The sequence below is a fragment of the Salvelinus namaycush genome, chromosome 13 (genome assembly GCF_016432855.1).
Source record: "Salvelinus namaycush isolate Seneca chromosome 13, SaNama_1.0, whole genome shotgun sequence".
In the NCBI taxonomy this organism is placed as follows: domain Eukaryota; kingdom Metazoa; phylum Chordata; class Actinopteri; order Salmoniformes; family Salmonidae; genus Salvelinus; species Salvelinus namaycush.
Genome location: NC_052319.1, coordinates 2,364,177 through 2,391,342, shown reverse-complemented (window position 1 = coordinate 2,391,342; position 27,166 = coordinate 2,364,177).

Below are 27,166 nucleotides of genomic sequence, written 5' to 3'. Positions count from 1 at the left end.
GGCGGCTCTGGCAGATCCTGTCTGGTTGGCGGCTCTGGCAGATCCTGTCTGGTTGGCGGCTCTGGCAGATCCTGACTGACGAATGGCTCTAGCGGCTCCTGACTGACTAACGGCTCTGACGGCTCGGGACAGACGGGCGGCTCTAATGGCTCGGGACAGACGGATGGCTCAGACGGCACTGGGCAGACGGATGGCTCAGATGGCGCTGGGGAGATGGATGGCTCAGATGGCGCTGGGGAGACGGATGGCTCAGATGGCGCTGGGGAGACGGATGGCTCAGATGGCACTGGGCAGACGGATGGCTCTGGCCGGAATAGGCGCACTGTAGGCCTGGTGCGTGGTGCCGGAACTGGAGGCACCGGGCTAAGGACACGCACCTTCAGGCTAGTGCGGGGAGAAGGAACAGGGCATACTGGACCCTGGGGACGCACATTAGGCCTAGTGCGTGGTGCCGGAACTGGTGGTACCGGGCTGGGAACACGCATCTCAGGGCTAATGCGGGGAGCAGCAACAGGATGCACAGGACTCTGGAGACGCACAGGAGGCTTGGTGCGTGGTGCCGGAATTGGTGGTACCGGGCTGGAGACACGCACCATAGGACGAGTGCGTGGAGGAGGAACAGGGCTCTGGAGACACACTGGAAGCCTGGTGCGTGGTGTAGGCACTGGTGGAACTGGACTGGGGCGGGGAGGTGGCGCCGGAAATACCGGACCGTGCAGGCGTACTGGTTCCCTTGAACACCGAGCCTGCCCAACCTTACCTGGTTGAATGCTCCCCGTCGCCCGACCAGTGCGGGGAGGTGGAATAACCCGCACCGGGCTATGTAGGCGAACCGGGGACACCATGCGTAAGGCTGGTGCCATGTATGCCGGCCCGAGGAGACGCACTGGAGACCAGACGCGTTGAGCCGGCACCATGGCACCTGGCTCAATGCCCAATCTAGCCCTACCAGTGCGGGGAGGTGGAATAACCCGCACCGGGCTATGAACATGTACAGGAGACACCGTGCGCTCTATTGCGTAACACGGTGTCCGCCCGTACTCCCGCTCTCCACGGTTAGCCTGGGAAGTGGGCGCAGGTCTCCTACCTGCCCTCGGCCCACTACCTCTTAGCCCCCCCCCCCCAAGAAATTTTTGGGTAGTACTCGCGGGCTTCCAGCCTTGCCTCCGTGCTGCCTCCTCATATCGCCTCCTCTCGGCTTTCGCTGCCTCCAGCTCTTCACGAGGGAGGCGATATTCTCCCGGTTGTGCCCAAGGTCCCTTTCCATCTAATATCTCCTCCCATGTCCATGAATCCTTGATGCCTTGATCCTGTTGCCGCTTGTCATGCTGCTTGATCCGGGTTTGGTGGGTCATTCTGTCACGATCGTCTTGACAAGATAGAGAGGACCAAGGCGCAGCATGATATGAATACATCTTCTTTTTATTTATACGAAGACGGAACACGAAACACTTATTCAAACTAACAAAACAACAAACGACCGTGAAACTACAAACGCAAGTGCACACACAAACTACTTACGTTCGACATAGACTAGACATATACAATGACCCACAAACAGCTAAAGCCTATGGCTGCCTTAAATATGGCTCCCAATCAGAGACAACAATAACCAGCTGTCTCTAATTGAGACCCAATTCAGGCAACCATAGACTTTCCTAGACACCTACACTGAACATTAAACCATCTATTCTACTAAACCCCCTAAACCAAACAACACCCTATACAATACAAAAACACATACTTCACCATGTCACACCCTGACCTAACTAAAATAATAATGAAAACAAAGATAACTAAGGCCAGGGTGTGACAGCATCTAAATCTTTTAAGGGGGGGGGGGGGGTTAGAAGGATTACTTTATCCTATCCTAGGTATTCCTTAAAGAGGTGGGGTTTCAGGTGTCTCCGGAAGGTGGTGATTGACTCCGCTGACCTGGCGTCGTGAGGGAGTTTGTTCCACCATTGGGGTGCCAGAGCAGCGAACAGTTTTGACTGGGCTGAGCGGGAACTGTACTTCCTCAGAGGTAGGGAGGCGAGCAGGCCAGAGGTGGATGAACGCAGTGCCCTTGTTTGGGTGTAGGGCCTGATCAGAGCCTGAAGGTACGGAGGTGCCGTTCCCCTCACAGCTCCGTAGGCAAGCACCATGGTCTTGTAGCCGATGCGAGCTTCAACTGGAAGCCAGTGGAGAGAGCGGAGGAGCGGGGTGACGTGAGAGAACTTGGGAAGGTTGAACACCAGACGGGCTGCGGCGTTCTGGATGAGTTGTAGGGGTTTAATGGCACAGGCAGGGAGCCCAGCCAACAGCGAGTTGCAGTAATCCAGACGGGAGATGACAAGTGCCTGGATTAGGACCTGCGCCGCTTCCTGTGTGAGGCAGGGTCGTACTCTGCGAATGTTGTAGAGCATGAACCTACAGGAACGGGCCACCGCCTTGATGTTAGTTGAGAACGACAGGGTGTTGTCCAGGATCACAACACCCTGTCGTTCTCAACTAACATCAAGGCGGTGTTTATTTGTTTATTAGATTATATTTCTCATTAAGAATAATGTTGTTTTAATTCTATATGGGTCATGCTTTGGTCATGTGTTCTCGGCTCAATTACTTAGAAGGGCTTGGGGTCCCACCCCTCCCGTGTGTTCCCAGGTACATATTTGGGAGCCCTTATACATTCAGGATGTAAGACTTACTAGTTTTGGCAAATGTTAGGAAGACTTGTTGGTTGTAACAAAAACAAAAAATTAAATTTAAAAAACAGCAAAGTTTTATACTTTGACCCCATCTTTTCACATCTGTTTAATTTGGGTCTTTTTCATTTAGCCTGTTGCTTGGCTCCAGCCATTGGAAGCTCGGTACAAAGAAAAATAACACAATTCAACCATTGATGGATGGTGACAAAAATAATGACCTTGCAAGTAGTCATGTTAAGGTTTTCAATGTTTTATTGGTGGCGTTTTATGGATTTGCATGTGGCTGTGCATTATATGATGCCCGAATAGGGAAGAGGATCTGATCAAGCCTATTGGTATTCTTGATCAATTCTTGATCCCAAAAAGACACACACCTGTTATGGGGTTAATTCCTCCTCCGTTTGCATTGCTTGGTAGTGTATTATTAGCATGGTATGAGACAAGATAAATAGCACAATTTAAGTAAAGTATAAAGTAAACAGTATTATCCTAAATTGAGAGGTGAATAAAAAAAAATGTGTCGTCACATCAACATCTTTCAGAATGTACCTGTTTTCAGTATAGAATGACATGCATACTGATTATATTACAACTTTTTGTGTTTTGTCCTAATGATTGTTCTTTAGTAAATAGGAAACTCAACAGTGTGTTAGTACGAGAAACGTTAATTAGATAGTTGCTTTATGTTTGTGAAACCTTGAAATGTACACAATGAGAAGTGATTTTGTAACAACAGTTTTGAATGGGTAATTGTATCAAATATATATAATTTTATGTTTGAATTAGAGCTAATTTAAAATGTTTTCATCACTGCCTGGTAAACACATTCTTGTAATTTGGCGCTACTGTACGTGATTATATGGGGCTGCTGTACAGATTTGAGCACTTGACAAGACGTTGACATTTCTGGGTATGTTCTGGGTATGTCTCGCCTGTAACATAATAATAATAAGAAAGATTATGATAATAATAATGATGTTATATTATTTTTTATAATGATACAAATCTGTCAATCAAACAAATGTATTTCTTAAAACCCCTTTTTGCATCTTCAATAGTTATAACAGCTAATGTTGGATGGCCCAAATCAATTATTCCCGGTAGCATCTGGGAATCCTATAGACGTTTTAAATAATATTAAAATATATTTATACAAAATACATACATTTTAACTTAAAAAATACATACAACTGACATAAAGACATCGGAAAATTCGATGTCCTCCAGTTTTAGAATATCTATCAGAATTGACTGTATCAAGCTGTTTGGCCGCTTCATACATCAGCACATCGTCTTCATTGCCATTTACAGCGTTGAAATTATCATGTTTAGATGTTTTACTATGTATGTCCTGGGCGCCCTCTCCCTCATCGGCGTCTTCCTCTCGACATATTGGGCCTTCTGTGTCTGTACATGCCTGGGAGGAGTTGAAAGAAAAATATATACAAAATAGTGTATTAAAAATTTAATATATATTATATAAAAATGTCAATCTCAAATACATTTCAGATATATTAACATATTAACACTGTTAGGCCTTGGGGTTTAGTTAAATTACCTCTGGTTGTGTCACGTTCCTGACCTGTTTTCTGTTGTTTTGTATGTGTTTAGTTGGTCAGGGCATGAGTTGGGGTGGGTAGTCTATGTTATGTGTTTTCTATGTTGGGTTAATGTGTTGCCTGGTATGGTTCTCAATTAGAGGCAGGTGTTTGACGTTTCCTCTGATTGAGAACCATATTAAGGTAGGTTGTTCTCACTGTTTGTTTGTGGGTGATTGTTCCTGTGTCTGTGTATACCACACGGGACTGTTTCGTTTGTTCGTTCGTTTTAGGTAGTCTGTTCCTGTTCCTGTTCGTGCGTTCTTCGTCATTATGTAAGTTCGGTTGTTTCAGGTCTGTTGCCTTCGTTTATTGTTTTGTAGTTTGTTCTAGTGTTCATTAGTGTTTCGTCTTTCATTTAATAAATCAGTATGTATTCATCACCCGCTGCGCCTTGGTCCGTTCATTCACCACAAGACGAACGTTACAGAATCACCCACCAACGAAGGATCAAGCAGCGGGTTAACGGGCAGCAGCGACAGCAGCAGTGGTTTAAGGAGGAATGGACATGGGAGGAGATTCTGGACGGAGAAGGACCCTGGGCAGAGCCAGCGGAGTGTCGCCGCCCAAAAGCGGAGCTGGAGGCATCTAAAGCGGAGAGGCGGCATTATGAGGCGCTAGCAAGGCAGAGCGGCTGGAAGCCCGAGAGGCTCACCCAAAAATTTCTTGGGGGGGGGATAAAGGGGAGTGTGGCGAAGTCAGGTAGGAGACCTGCGCCAACTTCCCGGGCTTACCGTGGAGCGCGAGAGTACGGGCAGACACCGTGTTACGCAGTAGAGCGCATGGTGTCTCCTGTACGTGTTCATAGCCCGGTGCGGGTTATTCCACCTCCCCGCACTAGCCGGGCTAGATTGAGCATTGAGCCAAGTGCCATGAAGCCGGCTCTACATATCTGGCCTCCAGTACGTCTCCTCGGGCCGGTGTACATGGCACCAGCCTTACGCATGGTGTCCCCGGTTCGCCAACACAGCCCAGTGCGGGTTATTCCACCTCCCCGCACTGGACGGGCTACGGGGAGCATGCAACCAGGTAAGGTTGGGCAGGCTCAGTGCTCAAGGGAGCCAGTACGCCTGCACGGTCCGGTATTTCCAGCGCCACCTCCCCGCTCTAGCCCGGTACCACCAGTGCCTACACCACGCACCAGGTTTCCTATGCGTCTCCAGAGCCCTGTTCCTCCTCCACGCACTCTCCCTATGGTGCGTGTCTCCAGCCCAGTACCTCCAGTTCCGGCACTACGCACCAAGCTTCCTGTGCGTCTCCAGATCCCTGTACGCACTGTTCCTTCTCCCCGCACTCGCCCTAAGGTGCGTGCCCTCAGCCCGGTACCACCAGTGCCGGTACCACGCACCAGGCCTATAGTGCGCATCGAGAGTCCAGTGTGCCCTGTTCCTGCTCCCCGCACTAGCCTTGAGGTGCGTGTCTCCAGTCCGGTACCACCTGTTCCGGCACCACGCACCAGGCCTACTGTGCGCCTCAGCAGGTCAGAGTCGGCCGTCTGCCCAACGCCGCCTGCACTGCTCGTCTGCCCAGCATCGTCTGAGCCATCCGTCTGCCCAGCGCCGTCTGAGCCATCTGTCTGCCCAGCGCCGTCTGAGCCATCCGTCTGTCCAGCGCCGTCTGAGCCATCCGTCTGCCCAGCGCCGTCTGAGCCATCCGTCTGCCCAGCGCCGTCTGAGCCATCCGTCTGCCCAGCGCCGTCTGAGCCATCCGTCTGCCCAGCGCCTTCTGAGCCATCCGTCTGCCACGAGCCATTAGAGCCGCCCGTCTGTCCCGAGCCATTAGAGCCGTCCGTCAGTCAGGAGCCGCTAGAGCCGTCCGTCAGTCAGGAGCCGCCAGAGCCGCCAGCCAGTCAGGAGCCGCCAGAGCCGCCAGCCAGTCAGGAGCCGCCAGAGCCGCCAGCCAGTCAGGAGCTGCCAGAGCCGCCAGCCAGTCAGGAGCTGCCAGAGCCGCCAGCCAGTCAGGAGCTGCCAGAGCCGCCAGCCAGTCAGGAGCTGCCAGAGCCGCCAGCCAGCCAGGAGCCGCCAGCCAGTCAGGAGCTGCCCTACAGTCATGAGCTGCCCTCCAGTCATGAGCTGCCCTCCAGTCATGAGCTGCCCTACAGTCATGAGCTGCCCTACAGTCATGAGCTGCCCTACAGTCATGAGCTGCCCTCCAGTCATGAGCTGCCCTCCAGTCATGAGCTGCCCTCCAGTCATGAGCTGCCACTCAGTCCGGAGCTGCCATTCAGTCCGGAGCTGCCACTCAGTCCGGAGCTGCCACTCAGTCCGGAGCTGCCCTACAGTCCGGAGCTGCCCTACAGTCCGGAGCTGCCACTCAGTCCGGAGCTGCCAGTAGTCCAGAGTTGTCCCTCTGTCCTAAGCTACCTCTCTGTCCTGAGGTACCTCTCTGTCCTGAGCTACCTCTCTGTTCTGAGCTACCTCTCTGTCCTGAGCTACCTCTCTGTCCTGAGTTGTCTCCTCTATTTAGGAGGGGCCTTGGTGAAGGTTCCTGGACCATGGTCGGGGGCGAGGGTCGCCACTCAAGGGACGCTAAGGAGGGGGACAAAGACAGAGTTGGAGTGGTGTCCTCGTCCACCGCCGGAGCCGCCACCGCGGACAGATGCCCACCCAGACCCTCCCCTTGAGTTTTAGGGGTGCGCCCGGAGTTCGCACCTTGAGGGGGGGGTTCTGTCACGTTCCTGACCTGTTTTCTGTTGTTTTGTATGTGTTTAGTTGGTCAGGGCGTGAGTTGGGGTGGGTAGTCTATGTTATGTGTTTTCTATGTTGGGTTAATGTGTTGCCTGGTATGGTTCTCAATTAGAGGCAGGTGTTTGACGTTTCCTCTGATTGAGAACCATATTAAGGTAGGTTGTTCTCACTGTTTGTTTGTGGGTGATTGTTCCTGTGTCTGTGTATACCACATGGGACTGTTTCGTTTGTTCGTTCGTTTTAGGTAGTCTGTTCCTGTTCCTGTTCGTGCGTTCTTCGTCATTATGTAAGTTCGGTTGTTTCAGGTCTGTTGCCTTCCTTTATTGTTTTATAGTTTGTTCTAGTGTTCATTAGTGTTACGTCTTTCATTTAATAAATCAGTATGTATTCATCACCCGCTGCGCCTTGGTCCGTTCATTCACCACAAGATGAACGTTACAGGTTGTTTGACCCCTGCTTTTCTGAGGAATCGTCCATAATGGGGTTCCTATCCCAATGTTCTCTGGCTTTGTAGATTCTGCATGGTTTGTATAGCTATCGTTGGAGTCTTAAAAAAAAACATCATTTGACATTGTTTCAACATATTCTATCAAAAAATGTATAACTAATTTTAAAAAGTATAACTGGTCATACCTTATCCATAGAGAGCATGCTCTTGAATCCAATTGTTTTCAGACCAGTCGCCCTTCTCGGGCCGGGGTGATTCTGCGCAGTGCACTTCTGACCCAGTATTGTGATGCTGGTCATATAAATTATATAGCGATTGGGTGGAGTTTCCAGGGGGTGTGTAGCTGTGTTTTAAATCTGCGCTTCTTGTGTTGTTTGGCATTTTGGTAAAGCCGGCTGTACAGAACGGTAGAATATTGTCGGTTTCAGCGCCTCCGAAGTCTTTCATAGGTAGAGTCCATATTTCCTTGGGTATTCTTGTTGGGGTTCTGTCCACTGTAAACACAAGATAAGCTTTTTAAAATAGCGTATACACTTTTGTTTTAATGTATAAAGATTATTACGCCTTTTTATTTTGGGGAATTACGTCGAAAATAGCTTGTGGACGTAGGGCTGCGTAAAGAAGAACCGGCCGCCGTTTGTTCCTTGAATCCTCATCATGGATAGTTATAACAGCTGATGTTGGATGATCCAAATCAATTATTCCCGGTAGCAGCTGTGTAAATGTCAGGTATGCTATAGACGTTTTTAAATAATATTAAAATATATTTATACGAAATATGTACATTTTATCTTTAAAAATACATACAATTGACATAAAAACATAACGGAAAATTCCATGTCCACTTAAAATATCTGTAAAAATGTGATTTTTACAGAGAGACGGTGCATTCCGTATGGTACCAGGCCCGCTGTGATTTACAACAGAGATGGTGCATTCCGTGTGGTACCAGGCCCGCTGTGATTTACAACAGAGATGGTGCATTCCGTATGGTACCAAGCCCACTGTGATTTACAACAGAGACGGTGCATTCCGTATGGTACCAGGCCCGCTGTGATTTACAACAGAGATGGTGCGAGAGAGGGAGAGAGAGTTCCAACCGTGCCGCAATAGCTACCATGTAATGTCAAACATTTCCCACAAACGACCTAATGCACACAAAATCGGATATAATATATTACTTCCAAATCCTCCCCTTCAAAATTCTCCATGTGTAAAGGCTGTGTCCTGACTGAGTCGTAGTATGGAATGAACTTACAGACCGGGGGATTGTTTGTTGGTCCCTACATCCTCGGGAAATAACACCTGTTTTTGGAGAGACCCTGTGTGCAAATGGCCCCATAATGTTGAATTGTTTCATACAAGGTGTCTAGGCCTATTCTATGGTGGTTGTGGGGATTGACTGTTGCTCCCTCCATCCTCGGGAAATAACACATGCTGTTTTTGGAGAGACCCTGTGTGCAAATGGCCCCATAATGTTAAATTGTTTCATACACAATTGCAGAGACACACACACACGCACATCGAAAAAAACGTTGTTTTGAAACACCTTTGCAGAGACACACACACCCCCGCAAAAAAAACATTGTTTTGAAACACACACACACACACACACCTCTTTCCCAGAATCCTTTCTCTGAGACCGAAAGAGAGAGAGAGAGAAAAAAACTGAGATTCCTTTCGTTAACTTCACTAAGGTAGGGGGCCCAAATTAAACTTCCTCCTACTCAGGCCCAGAAGCTAGGATATGCATATAATTTGTAGATTTGGATAGAAAACTCTAAAGTTTCCAAAACTGTTAAAATAATGTCTGTGAGTATTCTACTTGGTCACAATCCCGGATCCGGGAGCACCCCCATCAGTAAAAAAGCTGACTAGCATAGCCTAGCATAGCGTCACAAGTAAATACTAGCATCTAAATATCATTAAATCACAAGTCCAAGACACCAGATGAAAGATACACATCTTGTGAATCCAGCCATCATTTCTGATTTTTTAAATGTTTTACAGGGAAGACACAATATGTATTTCTATTAGCTAACCACGATAGCAAAAGACACAACTTTTTTTTCTCCGCCATTTTTTTCCTGCATAGGTAGCTATCACAATTTCGACCAAATAAAGATATAAATAGTCACTAACCAAGAAACAACTTCATCAGAAGACAGTCTGATAACATATTTATTGTATAGCATATGTTTTGTTAGAAAAATGTGCATATTTCAGGTATAAATCATAGTTTTACATTGCAGCCACCATCACAACTCTCACCAAAGCAACTAGAATAACTACAGAGACCAACGTGAATTACCTAAATACTCATCATAAAACATTTATGAAAAATACACAGCGTACAGCAAATGAAAGACAAAGATCTTGTGAATCCAGCCAATATTTCAGATTTTTTAAGTGTTTTACAGCGAAAACACAATATAGCATTATATTAGCTTACTACAATAGCCAACCACACAACAACATTGATTCAAGCCAACAATAGCGATAACGAATAAACCAGCAAAAGATATAAATTCTTTCACTAACCTTCTCAAACTTCTTCAGATGACAGTCCTATAACATCATATTACACAATACATATAGAGTTTGTTCGAAAATGTGCATATTTAGCGGCACAAATCGTGGTTATACAATGAGAATAGTAGCCAAGCTGCCAACAAAATGTCGGGAGAAATCTTGGGAGAGGCACCTAATCTAATCAGTAACTAATCATAAACTTGACTAAAAAATACAGGTTGGACAGCAAATGAAAGATACATTAGTTCTTAATGCAACTGCTGTGTTAGATTTTTAAAATTAACGTTACTACGACATACAGCGTGCGTTAAAGCGAGACCGCACCGAAATTAATGGCGGAATAGTATTTTTACATTTTCCAACAGAACAACGAATTAACATCATAAATACTTCTTACTTTTTGATGAGCTCCCATCAGAATCTTGGGCAAGTTGTCCTTTGTCCAGAGGAATCGTTGCTCGGTTGTAGATTGTCGCCTTCAACTTTGGAATTAGCAGTAAACATTAGCCATGTGGCGAAGACGTGTCCAACTCACTATAACGCAGCACTAAGAAATATCCGAAAATCGCAATATACGGATATAAACTGATATAACTCGGTTTAAAATAACAACATTATGATGTCTTTAACACCTATATCGAATAAAATCAGAGCCGGATATATCTAAGGCCTATAACGGGAGCTTTCCAGAACGCAATCCTGAGGTCTGTCTTGCGTCATGGCGAATGAAGAAAAGACTGGACCCCACGTTCCCAGACCCTTTATATGGCCTCAGATCTGCCTAGCAACTCCATTCCAATTCTCACTATTTGCTGACATCTAGGGGAAGGCGTATGCAGTGCATCTCGACCAATAGAAGACATGCAAATTAATAAACTGACCTCAGAACAGCCTGCCTGATTTCAGATTTCTCACTTCCTCACAGGAAAATTGCTCCAACTTGAGTTCTGTTTTACTCACAGATATAATTCAAACGGTTTTAGAAACTAGAGAGTGTTTTCTATCCAATAGTAATAATAATATGCATATTGTACGAGCAAGAATTGAGTACGAGGCAGTTTAATTTGGGAACGAAATTTTTACAAAGTGAAAACAGCACCCCCTATTGAGAAAAGGTTATCAGAACTGATATGGCAGGCAAAAACCTGAGGAAAATCCATCCAGGAAGTACTATTATTTTGAAAGGCTGTTTTTCCATTGAAAGCCTATCCACCATACAAAGATTTAGGACCCAGTTCACGATCTCTAAGGCTTCTTCTACATGTGGCCAGTCTTTGGGCATTGTTTCAGGCTTTTACTCTGAAAAATGAGGGAGATACAGCACTTTCAATGAGTGGACAGTGGAAATTTCCAGACATGAGTCCAGCGCGTGATCGGGAGTGCGCATTTCTTGTTTCTCCTTTTCTATTGACGAAGCGTTTGTCCGGTTTAAATATTATTTATTATTTATGACAAAAACAACCTGAGGATTGATTTTAAACATCGTTTGACATGTTTCTAAAAACTTTTATTGTACTTTTTAAACTTTTCATCTGGATGTTGAGAGCGAGCTTTGTGCCTTTGGATTACTGAACTTAACGCACCAACAAAACGGAGGTTTTTGGACATAAAGAGGGACATTATCGAACAAAACAAACATTTATTGTCTAACATGGAGACCTTGGAGTGCCACCAGATGAAGATCATCAAAGGTAAGTGATTAATTTTAACGCTATTTCTGACTTTTGTGATACCTCTCCTTAATTGGAAAATGACTCTATGGTTTTCTGTGGCTAGGCTCTGACCTAACATAATCGCATGGTGTGCTTTCGCCGTAAAGCTTTTTTGAAATCGGACACTGTGGTTGGATTTACAAGATGTTTATCTTTAAAATGGTGTAAAATACTTGTATGTTTGAGGAATTTTAATTATGGGATTTCTGTTGTTTTGAATTTGGCGCCCTGCAATTTCACAGGCTGTTGTCGAGGTGATATGCTACCGTCCCACTGGTACCAGGGAGGTTAACCTGGGTACAGGCGTCAGGAGTGCACCAGATTCCTGAGGAGTGAGCGTGGAGAGAGATAACCTCTCTGGGATCATTCGGGACGTGAGCGTCCCACCTCGCCAACAGCCAGTGAAATTGCAGGGCGCCACTAGGTTGTGAGGCTTTAATTCGAGTCATAGACTTAATTAAGCACTGTCATTCTGAATTTGGGTTGGATAATTTATAAAATGATTTAGTTATGATTCGGATAGAGAGAGGAGCTCCAACACGGTGAGGGGTGGGGGCACTGCTCAAATTTATTAGGCCTAGGGATGCTCTAGAAACCTTATATTTAAGTGTCCTCCCGTAGGGAGGTTATTAGAGAACTCACTGGATTATAGCTTGGGTCAACCATGAAGGTTTTTTCAATTTCTTTTGTTTTTCCATGTCATCAGAATGTTTATGTTAAATTGCATCCATACATAGAGATTGCTGGATGATACGGTACAATCAATGCTTGTCTGGATTTCCTGAAACAGAATGAATTGAACAAAACTGTTGTTCGGATCTGTTCTTTTTTGAGGTTATCATGGAAGGTGACGTCAGATCGTGTCTTAATGCATGGTAGGAATCATTTGACCACAAACAATGTGTGTGAACCTAACCCTCGCTAACCGGCTGAAGAAAGAGCGACAAATGTGTGAAATGCGACTTTTAATACTTCTATCTGAGTCCGAGCCATAAACCGGGGCCGTAGTACTGAGAGTGCGTGTGGATGGAGCGTGAAGAGAGAGAAAGGCTCAGGTGAGAGACTTGTGTACGTGGGAGAAACGGATGTGTCTATTTGGAAATTGAAATTGGGACATTATCAAGGGCCATCAAATGGGACAGGCAATAGTTACATGTGTCGTTGGGAAGATGAACTGTAAACAATATCTGAAAAAGACACGCTAGAATGATAAGTGCCGGGAGAAGGACGGGGGGGGCCTCTACACACTGCGAACAATTTAGACTAAGGATGCATTGTGATACTGATCTTTCATTACCAGGCCACTTGCAACAGGAAGACAGGGTCAAAGGGGGGCTGTAATGAGAAGAGTGATTATCGGCAATAAAAGGTTCCGTTTACAAATGTACATTGTAACCGGGATGATGTGTGCTAAGTTAAGAAGCTGGAATTCGAGTCATAGACTCAAAGTAAGCACTAAGGACTGTCATTTTGAATTTGGGTTGGATAATTTATAAACTGTTGTAGTTATGATTTGGATACAGCGGTAGAGATTTGCTTTCGAACGGTGAGGAGTGGGGGCACTGCTCCAATTTATTAGGCCTAGGGAGGTTCCAGAAACCTTATTTTCTATGCGTCCTCAGACAGGGAGGTGCTTAGAGAACTCACTGGATGATAGCCTGTGTTAACCATGAAGTTTGTTTTCTTTTGCTTTACCATGTCATCAGCATGTTAACTTCTTTGGGATAGGGGGCGCTATTTTCACTTTGGGATAAAATCGTGCCCAATTTAAACGGCCTCGTACTCTATTCTAGATCGTACAATATGCATATTATTATTACTATTGGATAGAAAACACTCTCAAGTTTCTAAAACCGTTTGAATTATATCTGTGAGTAAAACAGAAGTGAGAGGTGAAATGGGGTGTATAGCTTGATCTGAGGTCAAACGAGAGCTCTTGGAATGACATGACCCCAAATTTCCTTTGTTCAGCAAGGCGCGGGAAGGAACCCTGGATTGCCTTCTGAAAAGCTTTCGTTATAGACGGCTAATATCTCCGGCTTTGATTTTATTTGATAAATGTGATAATATCATCGTAAAGTATGTTTTTTCAATATAGTTTTATCAGATTATTGAAAGTTTATCGGGAGTTTTGGCTTTTTCCGTTCTCTGCGTTTGGTGATGATGGACAGCTTCGCGCCACTTGGCTAGCTTTGGTTGCTAATTCGACAGGAGAAAAGGACATTCTAACACCAAACAACGATTGTTCTGGACAAAGGACCCTTGTACAAGATTCTGATGGAACCTCAGCAAAAGTAGGAACCATTTATGATGTTATTTCGTATTTCTGTTGAAAATTTTTATTAATATTTTCGGCCCTGATTTTGGGCGCTGTCTCGCTATAACGTAAGCTGTATGTCGTACTAAAGTTATTTTTAGAATTCTAACACGGCGATTGCATTAAGAACTAGTGTATCTTTCATTTGCTATCCAACATGTATTTGTTAGTAAAGTTTATGATGAGTTATTTGGTCAGATTAGGTGAGTGTCAGAAATATATCCGGAGATTCTGGGAAAAAGTTGCTACGTTTTCACAATGTATAACCACGGATTTCAGCTCTAAATATGCACATTTTCGAACAAAACATAAGTGTATTGTATAACCTGATGTTATAGGACTGTCATCTGATGAAGTTTGTCAAGGTTAGTGAAAAATTATATCTTTTGCTGTTTTTTTGCGATCGCTAACTTTTGCTGCTGATAAATGGGTTGTGGTTTTGGCTATTGTGGTAAGCTAAAATATTGCTATATTGTGTTTTCGCTGTAAAACACTTAAAAAATCTAAAATATTGGCTGGATTCACAAGATGTTTATCTTTCATTTGCTGTACACCATGTATTTTTCATAAATGTTTTATGATGAGTATTTAGGTATTTCACGTTGGTCTCTGTAATTGTTCTAGCTGCTTCGGTGCTATTTGTGATTGTAGCTGCAATGTAAAACTATGATTTATACCTGAAATATGCAAATTTTTCGAACAAAACATAGATTTATTGTATAACATGTTATAGGACTGTCATCTGATGAAGTTGTTTCTTGGTTAGTGACTAATTCTATCTCTATTTGGGGGTTTTGTGCAAGCTACCTGTGCTGTGAAAGAAATGTCTGTGCTTTTTTGTATTTGGTATTTGGTATTTGGTGGTGAGCTAACATAAATATACGTGGTGTTTTCGCTGTAAAACATTTAAAAAATCGGACATGTTGGCTGGATTCACAAGATGTTTATCTTTCATTTGCTGTATTGGACTTGTTAATGTGTGAAAGTTAAATATTTCTAAAAAATATTTTTTGAATTTTGCTCGCTTCCTTTTCAGTGGAATGTGGGGGGGGGTTCCACTAGCGGAACCCCGGGGCTAGTTAATGTTAAATCACATCGACACATAGAGATAATACGGTACAATTAATTGCATACAAGGCTCATAGTCTGTGTTTTGCGATAACATTCAAGGATGAAAATGAAGGAGAGGGCATGGAAACCAGCATCACATGGGTATAGAACATAACGGATGGATGGTTCTTTCCCCAGTTTAAGTCACATCAAGTGTGGTGTGAAATTATTAAACATGTACTTTTTTCTCTTTCTTTTTTAAGTCAATATGTTTTTAGGTTTTGTGGAACATACGAGTGATCATCGTTCTAGAGGAGTGACTGATGTATGTTGACTAATTGATTTGAGAATGGTTTAGTATATTTATAACTGTAGGAGTGCATAGGAGTAGTGACTAGTGTGTTATTGGTTAGATGGAATGATATATGTGCAAATGTATCTGTAGCAAGAGCTGAGGTACACATGAGGCCTGTGTTTGAGACAGAATGTTTACATAGGGCTATTAACTTCTTTGGGGTAGGGGGCAGTATTTTCACGTCCGGATGAAAAGCGTGCCCAGAGTAAACTGCCTGCTACTCAGGCCCAGATGCTAGGATATGCATATTATTAGTAGATTTGGATGGAAAACACTCTGACGTTTCTAAAACTGTTTGAATGATGTCTGTGAGTATAACGGAACTCATATGGCAGGCAAAAACCTGAGAAAAAATCCAACCAGGAAGTGGGAAATCTGAGGTTTTTAGTTTTTCAACTCTTTGCTTATCCAAGATACAGTGAAAATGGGGTCATGTTGCACTTCCTAAGTCTTCCACTAGATGTCAACAGTCTTTAGAACCTTGTTTGATGCTTCTACTGTGAAGTGGGGGCGAATGAGAGGGGATTGAGTAAGGTCTGCCATGAGCTGACCATGCGCGTTCATGTGAGAGTTAGCTTGAGTTCCACTGCATTTCTGAAAAGAAAGGAATTCTCCGGTTGGAACATTATTGAAGATTTATGTTAAAAACATCCTAAAGATTGATTCTATACTTCGTTTGACATGTTTCTACGGACTGTAATATAACTTTTTGGATTTTCCGTCCGTACTTTCCGCTGGACTTGCACGCGCGTCGTGAGTTTAGATGGTGTACTGAACGCGCGAACAACGAAGGAGGAATTTGGACATAAATGATGGACATTATCGAACAAAACAAACATTTATTGTGGAACTGGGATTCCTGGGAGTGCATTCTGATGAAGATCATCAAAGGTAAGTGAATATTTATAATGCTATTTTTAACTTCTGTTGACTCTAGCCTAACATGGCGGATATCTCTTTGGGTTGATTTGTCGTCTGAGCGCCATACTCAGATTATTACATGGTTTGCTTTTTCCGTAAAGTTTTTTTGAAATCTGACACAGCGGTTGCATTAAAGAGAAGTGGATCTAAAATTCCATGTATAACACTTGTATTTTCATCAACATTTATGATGAGTATTTCTGTAAATTGATGTGGCTCTCTGCAAAATCACCGGATGATTTGGAACTACTGAACATAACGCGTCAATGTAAACTGAGATTTTTGGATATAAATATGAACTGTACCGAACAAAATATACATGTATTGTGTAACATGAAGTCCTATGAGTGTCATCTGATGAAGATCATCAAAGGTTAGTGATTCATTTTATCTCTATTTCTGCTTTTTGTGACTCCTCTATTTGGCTGGAAAAATGGCTGTGTTTTTCTGTGACTTGGCTCTGACCTAACATAATCGTTTGGTTTGCTTTCGTTTTAAAGCCTTTTTGAAATCGGACACTGTGGCTGGATTTACAACAAGTGTAGCTTTAAAATGGTGTAAAATACATGTATGTTTGAGGAATTTTAATTATGGGATTTCTGTTGTTTTGAATTTGGCGCCCTGCAGTTTCACTGGCTGTTGACGAGGTGAGGCGCTACCATCCCACATAACCTAGAGAGGTTAAGTGGGGTGGAATGTCACTGCGGTGGAGATCTGTGGGGGCTCATAAATTAAGGTCGTATCATTGGCTTCATCAATAAGTGCACCGATGACGTCGTCCCCGCATTGACCGCACGTACATACCCCAACTAGAAGCCATTTATTACAGGCAGCATCCGCACTGAGCTAAAGGCTAGAGCTCCCACTTTCAAGGAGCGGGACTCTAACCCAGAAGCTTAGAAGAAATCCCACTATGCCCTCCGATGAACCATCAAACAGGCAAAGTATCAATGCAGGACAAAGATCGAGTTATACTACACCGGCTCTGACACTCGTCGGATGTGGCAGGGCCTGCAAACCATTACAGACTACAAAGGGAAGCCGCGAGCTGCCCAGTGACACAAGCCTACCAGACAAGCTAAACTACTTCTATGCTTGCTTCGAGGCAAAGAACACTGAAACATGCATGAGAGCACCAGAAGACTGCGTGATCACCCTCTCCGCAGCCGATGTGAGTAAGACCTTTAGACAGGTCAACGTTCACAAGGCCGCAGGGCAAGGTGGATTACCAGGACCTGTACTGCGAGCATGCGCTGACCAACTAGCAAGTGTCTTCACTGACATTTTCAACCTCTCCCTGTCTGAGTCTTTAATACCAACATGTTTTATGCAGACCACCATAGTGCCTGTGCCCAAGAACACTATGGTAACCTGCCTAAATTACTACCGACCCGTAGCACTCACGTCCGTAGCCATGAAATGCTTTGAAAGGCTGGTCATGGCTCACATCAACACCATCATCCCAGAAACCCTAGACCCACTCCAATTTGCATACCGCCCCAACAGATCCACAGATGATGCGGTCTCTATTGCACTCCACACTGCCCTTTCCCACCTGGATAAAAGGAACACCTATGTGAGAATTCTATTCATTGACAACAGCTCCGCGTAGCCAGGTGGAAAGCATGGCCAGCCGTAGAAAATTGCTTACTGAAATTCTCAATTATAGTGGATTTATTGGTGGTGACAGTGTTTCCTAGCCTCAGTGCAGTGGGCAGCTGGGAGGAAGTGCTCTTATTCTCCATGGACTATACAGTGTCCCAGAACTTTTTTGAGTTTGTGCTACAGGATGAACATTTCAGCTTGAAAAAGCTAGCCTTAGCTTTCCTAACTGCCTGTGTATATTGGTTCCTAACTTCCCTGAAAAGTTGCATATCACGGGGGCTAGTCGATGCTAATGCAGAACGCCACAGGATGTTTTTGTGCTGGTCAAGGGCAGTCAGGTCTGGAGAGAACCAAGGGCTATATCTGTTCGTGGTTCTACATTTTTTGAACGGGGCATGCTTATTTAAGATGGTGAAGAAGGCACTTTTAAAGAGTAACCAGGCATCCTCTACTGACGGGATGAGGTCAATATCCTTCCAGGATACCCGGGCCATGTCGATTAGAAAGGCCTGTTCGCTGAAGTGTTTTAGGGAGCGTTTGACGGTGATGAGGGGTGGTCGTTTGACCGCAGACCCATTACGGATGCAGGCAATGAGGCAGTGATCTCTGAGATCTTGGTTGAAAACAGCAGAAGTGTATTTGGAGGGTAAGTTGGTTAGGATGATATCTATGAGTGTGCCCGTGTTTACGGATTTGGGGTTGTACCTGGTGGGTTCATTGATAATTTGTGTGAGATTGAGGGCATCAAGCTTAGATTGTAGGATGGCTGGGGTGTTAAACATGTCCCAGTTTAGTTCACCTAGCAATCAATCAATTCACATATGGTGTCCAGGGCACAGCTGGTGGCAGAGGGTGGTCTATAGCAAGCGGCAACGGTGAGAGACTTGTGTCTGGAAAGGTGGATTTTTAAAAGTAGAAGCTCGAATTGTTTGGGTACAGACCTGGATAGTAAGACAGAACTCTGCAGGCTATCTCTGCAGTAGATTGCATCACCGCCCTCTTTGGCAGTTCTATCTTGTCGGAAGATGTTATAGTTATGGATGGAAATGTCAGGGTTTTTGGTGGTCTTCCTAAGCCAGGATTCAGACACGGCTAGGACATACATCGGAGTGTGCTAAAGCAGTGAATAAAACAAACTTAGGGAGGAGGCTTCTAATGTTAACATGCATGCTTGTAATTGTTGAGGACTGGGGAGTTTTTCAGGATAAAAAATAAACGGAATGGGTATGTTTGTAATCGTTAAAGACTGGTGAGTTTTTCAGGATGAAGAAGAAAGGAATGGAGCTTTTGCACAGGCAAAATCCTAGAGTGCAAGAGAGTTATAAAAAAAAAAGGATCATTGCAGGTAGCTATTTGATTAGCTATTTAGCAGTTTTGTTTAGCAGTCTTATGGCTTGGGGGTAGAAACTGTTCAGGGTCCTGTTGGTTCCAGCCTTGGTGCACTGGTACCACTTGCCGTGCGGTAGCAGAGAGAACAGGCTATGGCTTGGGTGGCCGGAGTCTTTGACCATTTTTGGGGCCTCCCTCTGACACTGCATGGCTGTACTCATTATTCTCTGTAGCGTCTTGTGGTCGGATGCCTTGCAGTTGCCGTGCCAAGTGGTGATGCAGCCAGTCAAAATGCTCTCAATGGTGCAACTGTAGAACTTTTTACAAGCAAATCAAATCTCTGCCTGGCTGGGGAATTAGCCAATTGTTTATCAAGCCGGGTATTTTTAATAACATTTTTCAAATGTTTGAATAAAACTTTTCAAGTTTCACCTAAAACACTATCTGTCATTGTTGAGGAAGTGGTCTGTGTAACCGGGGGGGGGGGGCAAGTAAGGGGCGGCAGGTAGCCAAGCTCGAGAAATTGCTCCTCCTGGTAGATCCCGGCATGCGTTCATGACCAGGGGATCAGTCTGGGTCTTCGAAAGCCAAGTTAGGATCAGATTACCGACCACTTCGAATCCCACCATACCTTCTCCGCTATGCAATCTGGTTTCAGAGCTGGTCATGGGTGCAACCTCAGCCACGCTCAAGGTCCTAAACGATATCCTAACCGCCATCGATAAGAGACATTACTGTGCAGCCGTATTCATCGACCTGGCCAAGGCTTTCGACTCTGTCAATCACCACATTCTTATCGGCAGACTCAACAGCCTTCGTTTCTCAAATGATTGCTACGCCTGGTTCACCAACTACTTCTCTGATAGAGTTCAGTGTGTCAAATCGGAGGGACCTCTGGCAGTCTCTATTGGGGTGCCACGGGGTTCAATTCTCGGGCGACTCTCTTCTCTGTATACATCAATGATGTCTCTCTTGCTGCTGGTGATTCTCTGATCCACCTCAACGCAGACGACACCATTCTGTATACTTCTGGCCCCTCTTTGGACACTGTGTTAACAAACCTCCAGACGAGCTTCAATGCCTTTCAAGTCTCCTTCCGTGGCCTCCAACTGCTCTTAAATGCAAGTAAAACTAAATGCATGCCATTCAACCGATCGTTGCCCACACCTGCCCGCCCATCCAGCATAACTACTCTGGACGGTTCTGACTTAGAATATGTGGACAACTACAAATACCTAGCTGTTTGGTTAGACTGTAAACTCTCCTTCCAGATTCACATTAAGCATCTCCAATCCAAAATTATATCTAGAATCGGCTTCCTATTTCGCAACAAAGCATCCTTCACTCATGCTGCCAAACATACCCGTGTAAAACTAAACATCCTACCGATCCTCGATTTTGGGAATGTCATTGACAAAATAGCCTCCAACACTCTACTCAACAAATTGAATGAAGTCTATCACAGTGCCATCCGTTTTGTCACCAAAGCCCCATATACTACCCACCACTGCAACCTGTACGCTCTTGTTGGCTGGCCCTCACTTCATACTTGCCGCCAAACCCACTGACTCCAGGTCATCTACAAGTCTCTGCTAGGTAAAGCCCCGCCTTATCTCAGCTCACTGGTTACCATAGCAGCACCCACCCGTAGCACGCTCTCCAGCAGGTATATCTCACTGGTCACCCCCAAAGCCAATTCTTCCTTTGGCCGCCTTTCCGTCCAGTTCTCTGCTGCTAATGACTGGAACGAACTGCAAAAATCACTGAAGCTGGAAACACTTATCTCCCTCACTAGCTTTAAGCAACAGCAGTCAGAGCAGCTCACAGATCACTGCACCTGTACATAGCCCATCTATAAATAGCCCATCCAACTACCTCATCCCCATACTGTATTTATTTATTTATCTTGCTCCTTTGCACCCCAGTATCTCTACTTGCACATTCATCTTCTGCACATATACCATTCTAGTGTTTAATTGCAATATCGTAATTACTTCGCCACCATGGCCTATTTATTGCCTTACCTCCCTTATCCTACCTCATATGCACACGCTGTATATAGACTTTTTTTCTACTGTATTATTGACTGTATGTTTGTTTATTCCATGTGCAACTCTGTGTTGTTGTATGTGTCGAACTGCTTTGCTTTATATTGGCCAGGTCACAGTTGTAAATGAGAACTTATTCTCAACTAGACTACCTGGTTAAATAAAGGTGAAATAAAACTTTTAAAAAAGACCCATGATGCAGCCTGCACTATGCTTGAAAATATGGAGGGTGGTACTCAATAATGTTTTGTGTTCGATTAGCCCCAAACATAACACTTTGTATTCATAACAAAAAGTTAATGACTTTGCCACATTTTTTGCAGTATTACTTTAGTGCCTTGTTGCAAACAGGATGCATGTTTTGGAATATTTTTATTCTGTACAGGCATCCTTCTTTTCACTCTGTCAATTAGATTAGTATTGTGGAGAACATACAATATTGATCCATCCTCAGTTTTCTATCACAGCCATTAAACTCTAACTGTTTTAACTTCTTATGGCTGCAGGGGCAGTATTGAGTAGCTTGGATGAAAGGTGCACAGAGGTGCCCAGAGTAAACGGCCTGCTCCTTAGTCATAGTTGCTAATATATGCATATTATTAGTAGTATTGGATAGAAAACACTCTGAAGTTTCTAAAACTGTTTGAAGTATGTCTGTGAGTATAACAGTACTCATATGGCAGGCTAAAACCTGAGAAGAAATCCAACCAGGAAGTGAGAAATCTGAGGTTGGTCGATTTTCAACTCATCGCCTATTGAAAACACTGTAGGATATGGATCTGTTTGCACTTCCTACGGCTTCCACTAGATGTCAACAGTCTGTAGAACTTTTTGAAGTTTTCGTCTGACGTTCGCCTGGACCTGTACGAGTGTTTGGATATGTGTACTAAACGCGCTAACAAAAGTAGCTACTTGGACATAAATGATGGACATTACCGAACAAAACAAACATTTCTTGTGGAAGTGGGAGTCCTGGGAGTGCATTCCGACGAAGATCAGCAAAGGTAAGTGAAGATTTATAATGCTTTTTATGAGTTTTGTTGACTGCACAATTTGTCAGGTAACTGTATGGCTTACTTTTGTGGCTGAACGCTGTTCTCAGATTATTGAATATTGTGCTTTTGCCGTAAAGATTTTTGAAATCTGACACAGTGGTTGCATTAAGAACACGTGTATCTTTAATTCTATGTAAAACATGTATCTTTCATCAAAGTTTATGATGAGTATTTCTGTTATTTGACGTGGCTCTCTGCAATTTCTCCAGATATTTTGGAGGCATTTCTGAACATGGTGCCAATGTAAACTGAGGTTTTTGGATATAAATATGAACTTAATCGAACAAAACATATATGTATTGTGTAACATGAAGTCCTATGAGTGTCATCTGATGAAGATCATCAAAGGTTAGTGATTCATTTTATCTCTATTTCTGCTTTTTGTGACTCCTGTCTTTGGCTGGAAAAATAGCTGTGTTCTCACACCCTTGTGTGAGTTACAGTCTGAATTTAAAATGGTTTAAATGTAGATAGTTTTGTCAGTGGCACCCATAATGTTAAAGTGGAATTATGTTTTTTGACATTTTTATGTGTCTTGCCTGAAGGCACCGTTGCATACTTATTTCTCGTGTTCTTATTTTTCTTTCTCATGTGTTTTTGTTTTCCCTTAATGTTATTTTTAGTACTACATTGAAATTGATTACTGCTTTATTGGGTTTAGAGTTTGCAAGTAAGGCATTTCACTGTTCTTTTGCAAATGACATTAAAACCTGAAACTTGAAATATACACACACACACTTTCACTGCTCCACATACTGTACGCTGCTGCTACAGCTCACTTTTATCTGTCCTGTTGCCTAGTCCCTTTATCCCTATCTATATATACATAGCTACCTCAATTACATCGTACCCCTGCACATCGACTTGGGACGGATACTCCCTGTGTATAGATAGCCATGTTATTTTTTACTTGTTTTTAATTATTCACTGTGTATTTATTTCTTGTGTCTCTTTTAATGTATATTTTTTTATCTTTATCTTTGAATTGTTGGAAAAAGACCCTTGAGTAAGCATTTTTGAGGAACAATGGGGAAGTAATTCTGCTTTGAAAGTTGATAAACTTGTAACCTCAATTTTTAGAAAATGGCCTTTGTATCATGCCCTGATCTGTGTCACCTGTCCTTGTGATTGTCTCCACCACCAGGTGTCGCCCATCTTCCCCATTATCCCCTGTGTATTTATACATGTGTTCTGTGTTTTTCTGTTGCCAGTTCGTCTTGTTTGTCAAGTCAACCAGCATTTTCTCAGCTCCTACTTTTCCCAGTCTCTCTTTGTCTCGCCCTCCTGGTTTTGACCCTTGCCTGTCCGGACTCTGAGCCCGCCTGCCTGACCACTCTACCTCGCCTGCCTGCCGTCCTGTACCGTTGCCCCTACTCTGGATTACCGATATCTGCCTGACCTGAGCCTGCCTGCCGTCCTGTACCTTTGCTCCACCGCTCTGGATTATCAACCCCTGTCTGCCTTGACCTGCCGTTTGTCTGCCCCTGTTGCTGTAATAAACATTGTTACTTCAACACAGTCTGCACTTGGGTCTTACCTGAAACGTTATACTTTGAATGTTTTGGTACTTCTACTGGAGCACTCTCCTTTGTCTACACCCATTCAGCATTGTTCACACCCTCTTAAGCCAGCCCCACCCATCTCTTTAAGGATTCACGTGATGTCATGTGCTAAACAGTGAGTAGTGCAGTAAATATTAAGACTAAACGTGGTAAAAGTAGTAGCCTACAATAAGGAAAAATTGCAGGTAAACAGAAAGTGTCCAGCTAAAAATATTTTATAAATATTAGATGACGCTTACCAAGACACACTTGTCTAAATTGATGGGTCGGGAAATAAATGCTATAAATAAATGCTAAGTGGATGCGTCTCTACAGAAGGTGTAAACGGTACAGCCAAATGGTTACTTGCATAGTAGCAATATCAGAAATAGATAGTGTCAATATAAATAATATAATATACAGTATGTACAAGAACAATATCAATAATGATATCAGTGATAGATGAGGTAGTTATATGTATAAAATCAGGGGTAAAGTGGCTGAGAAGCAGGATAAATGTAAAAAATTGTAGCAGCAACGTATGGCGTGTGTGTTAGGAGAGAGTCATGTGAATAGAGGCACTGCAGATAGTGCTGATGACTGGTCCCCCCGAACCACGCATGAACAAGGGAATCTATATATTCGGAGAGCATGTTTCTGTCCTGACCTTGACTTTGGTGCAGGGCATGTGATGGCTATAGCCTCTTCGCCACAAAACTCCCTGATCTTCTCAAAAAGATAAGTTTGTCTAGCTGTGTCCAGTCCAGGTGGTTCTTGTACAGGCAGACCATCTATGGGAGGAAGGATGTCAGCATTGTGCAGCAGCTGAAACCTGGTCCTGACTGAGTCTGAACGCTCCTTGGTGACAACAACACCAGGCTCCAGAGCATCAAAGCTTTAAAACAGGAAATAACAACAACAAAAAATAGAGAAGACATTACAACCTTGTCCAACATCAATTCACCTCTGAAGTTTAGATAAGAAGAATAACCTCATACAATGCAATGAAAATTCTATTCACCTGAAGTGCTGGTACTGTTTGATCTGTGGCAGTGCCCTGAAGTACGGAGTCAGGTGTTGTTGCCAGCCATAGCTTTCCACCAGCACCGTATCATCCTCCAGTCCAACCAGCTGTGGGATGTTGACCCCTGTCACAGTGCTGTCCTTCACAACACCAGCAATCTCAGACAAAATGTTCACTGTGATCTTTATGAAGCGCTGCTTGATGAAGCCGAAGCACCAGTCTGGGGCAAACTTGGCGTGGCCTGTGATCAGGAAGTGAAGGTCCAGACTGTGGTGGAGCTTGTGCATGGTCCGCCAGGCACAATACCAGAGCACAAACTTGTTCTTATTTTGACCACTGCAGTTATCACAATTCAGGTCCACACGTGTTTCCCCAACTCTGTTGTTGGTGAAGAAAGGGTGCATGTCATTGATGACTGCACTGCTGCCTTTGTTGGATGACATGCAGACATCAGTCAAGTACAAGTACTGACTTGTTGTGGTATTCCTTCACAGCTGACACCAAACAAGCCACACTTGTGAGGATTTCAAAAGTACATGGGACCTGGCTGCATAGGGTCAGAAGGATAGTATACCTGCAAACAACAAAGAGCATTAAGATCAATTCAAATTAATTATCTCACCCCTGTCAGTCTGTCTTTACATAGCTCAGTGAAAGGCAATTGCCTGCCTCCCATATATATATATATATATACATATATATATATTTGTGTATATCTATCTACAGTCGTGGCCAAAAGTTTTGAGAATGACACAAAAACTAACTTTCACAAAGTCTGCTGCCTCAGTTTGTATGAATGCAATTTGCATATACTCTAGAATGTTATGAAGAGTGATCAGATAAATTGCAATTAATTGCAAAGTCTCTCTTTGCCATGCAAATGAACTGAATCCCCCAAAAACATTTCCACTGCATTTCAGCCATGCCACAAAAGGACCAGCTAACTTCATGTCAGTGATTCTCTCGTTAACACAGGTGTGAGTGTTGATGAGCACAAGGTTGGAGATCACTCTGTCATGCTGATTTCGAATAACAGACTGGAAGCTTCAAAAGGAGGGTGGTGCTTGGAATCATTGCTCTTCCTCTGTCAACCATGCTTACCTGCAAGGAAACACGTGCCGTCATCATTGCTTTGCACAAAAAGGTCTTCACAGGAAAAGGATATTGCTGCCAGTAAGATTGCACCTAAATCAACCATTTATCGGATCATCAAGAACTTTAAGGAGAGCGGTTCAATTGTTGTGAAGAAGGCTTCAGGGCTCCCAAGAAAGTCCAGCAAGCTCCAGGACCGTCTCCTAAAGTTGATTCAGCTGCGGGATCGGGGCACCACCAGTACAGAGCTTGCTCAGGAATGACAGCAGGCAGGTGTGAGTGCATCTGCACGCACAGTGAAGCGAAGACTTTTGGAGGATGGCCTGGTGTCAAGAAGGGCAGCAAAGAAGCCATTTCTCTCCAGGAAAAACATCAGGGACAGACTGATATTCTGCAAAAGGTACAGGGATTGGACTGCTGAGGACTGGGGTAAAGTCATTTTCTCTGATGAATCCCCTTTCCGATTGTTTGGGGAATCCGGAAAAAAGCTTGTCCGGAGAAGACAAGGTGAGCCCTACCATCAGTCCTGTGTCATGCCAACAGTAAAGCATCCTGAGACCATTCAAGTGTGGGGTTGCTTCTCAGCCAAGGGAGTGGGCTCACTCACAATTTTGTCTAAGAACACAGCCATAAATAAAGAATGGTACCAACACATCCTCCGAGAGCAACTTCTCCCAACCATCCAGGAACAGTTTGGTGACGAACAATGCTTTTTCCAGCATGACGGAGCACCTTGCCATAAGGCAAGTGGCTCGGGGAACAAAGCATCGATATTTTGGGTCCATGGCCAGGAAACTCCCCAGACCTTAATCCCATTGATGCCAGGGCGGATTGCAGAGGTCTTGAAAAAGAAGGGTCAACACTGCAAATATTGACTCTTTGCATCAACTTCATGTAATTGTCAATAAAAGCCTTTGACACTTATAAAATGCTTGTAATTATACTTCAGTATTCCATAGTAACATCTGACAAAAATATCTAAAGACAACTGAAGCAGCAAACTTTGTGGAAATTAATATGTGTCATTCTCAAAACTTTTTGCCACAACTGTACATCCATGGGCCAGCCGCGACATACGCCTAGTTTCCTGAAATGGGTCACACATGCTAAAGTTGTCCGTGATAAGATTCAAACACCCAACTTTTGGGTTGCTATGTAGATG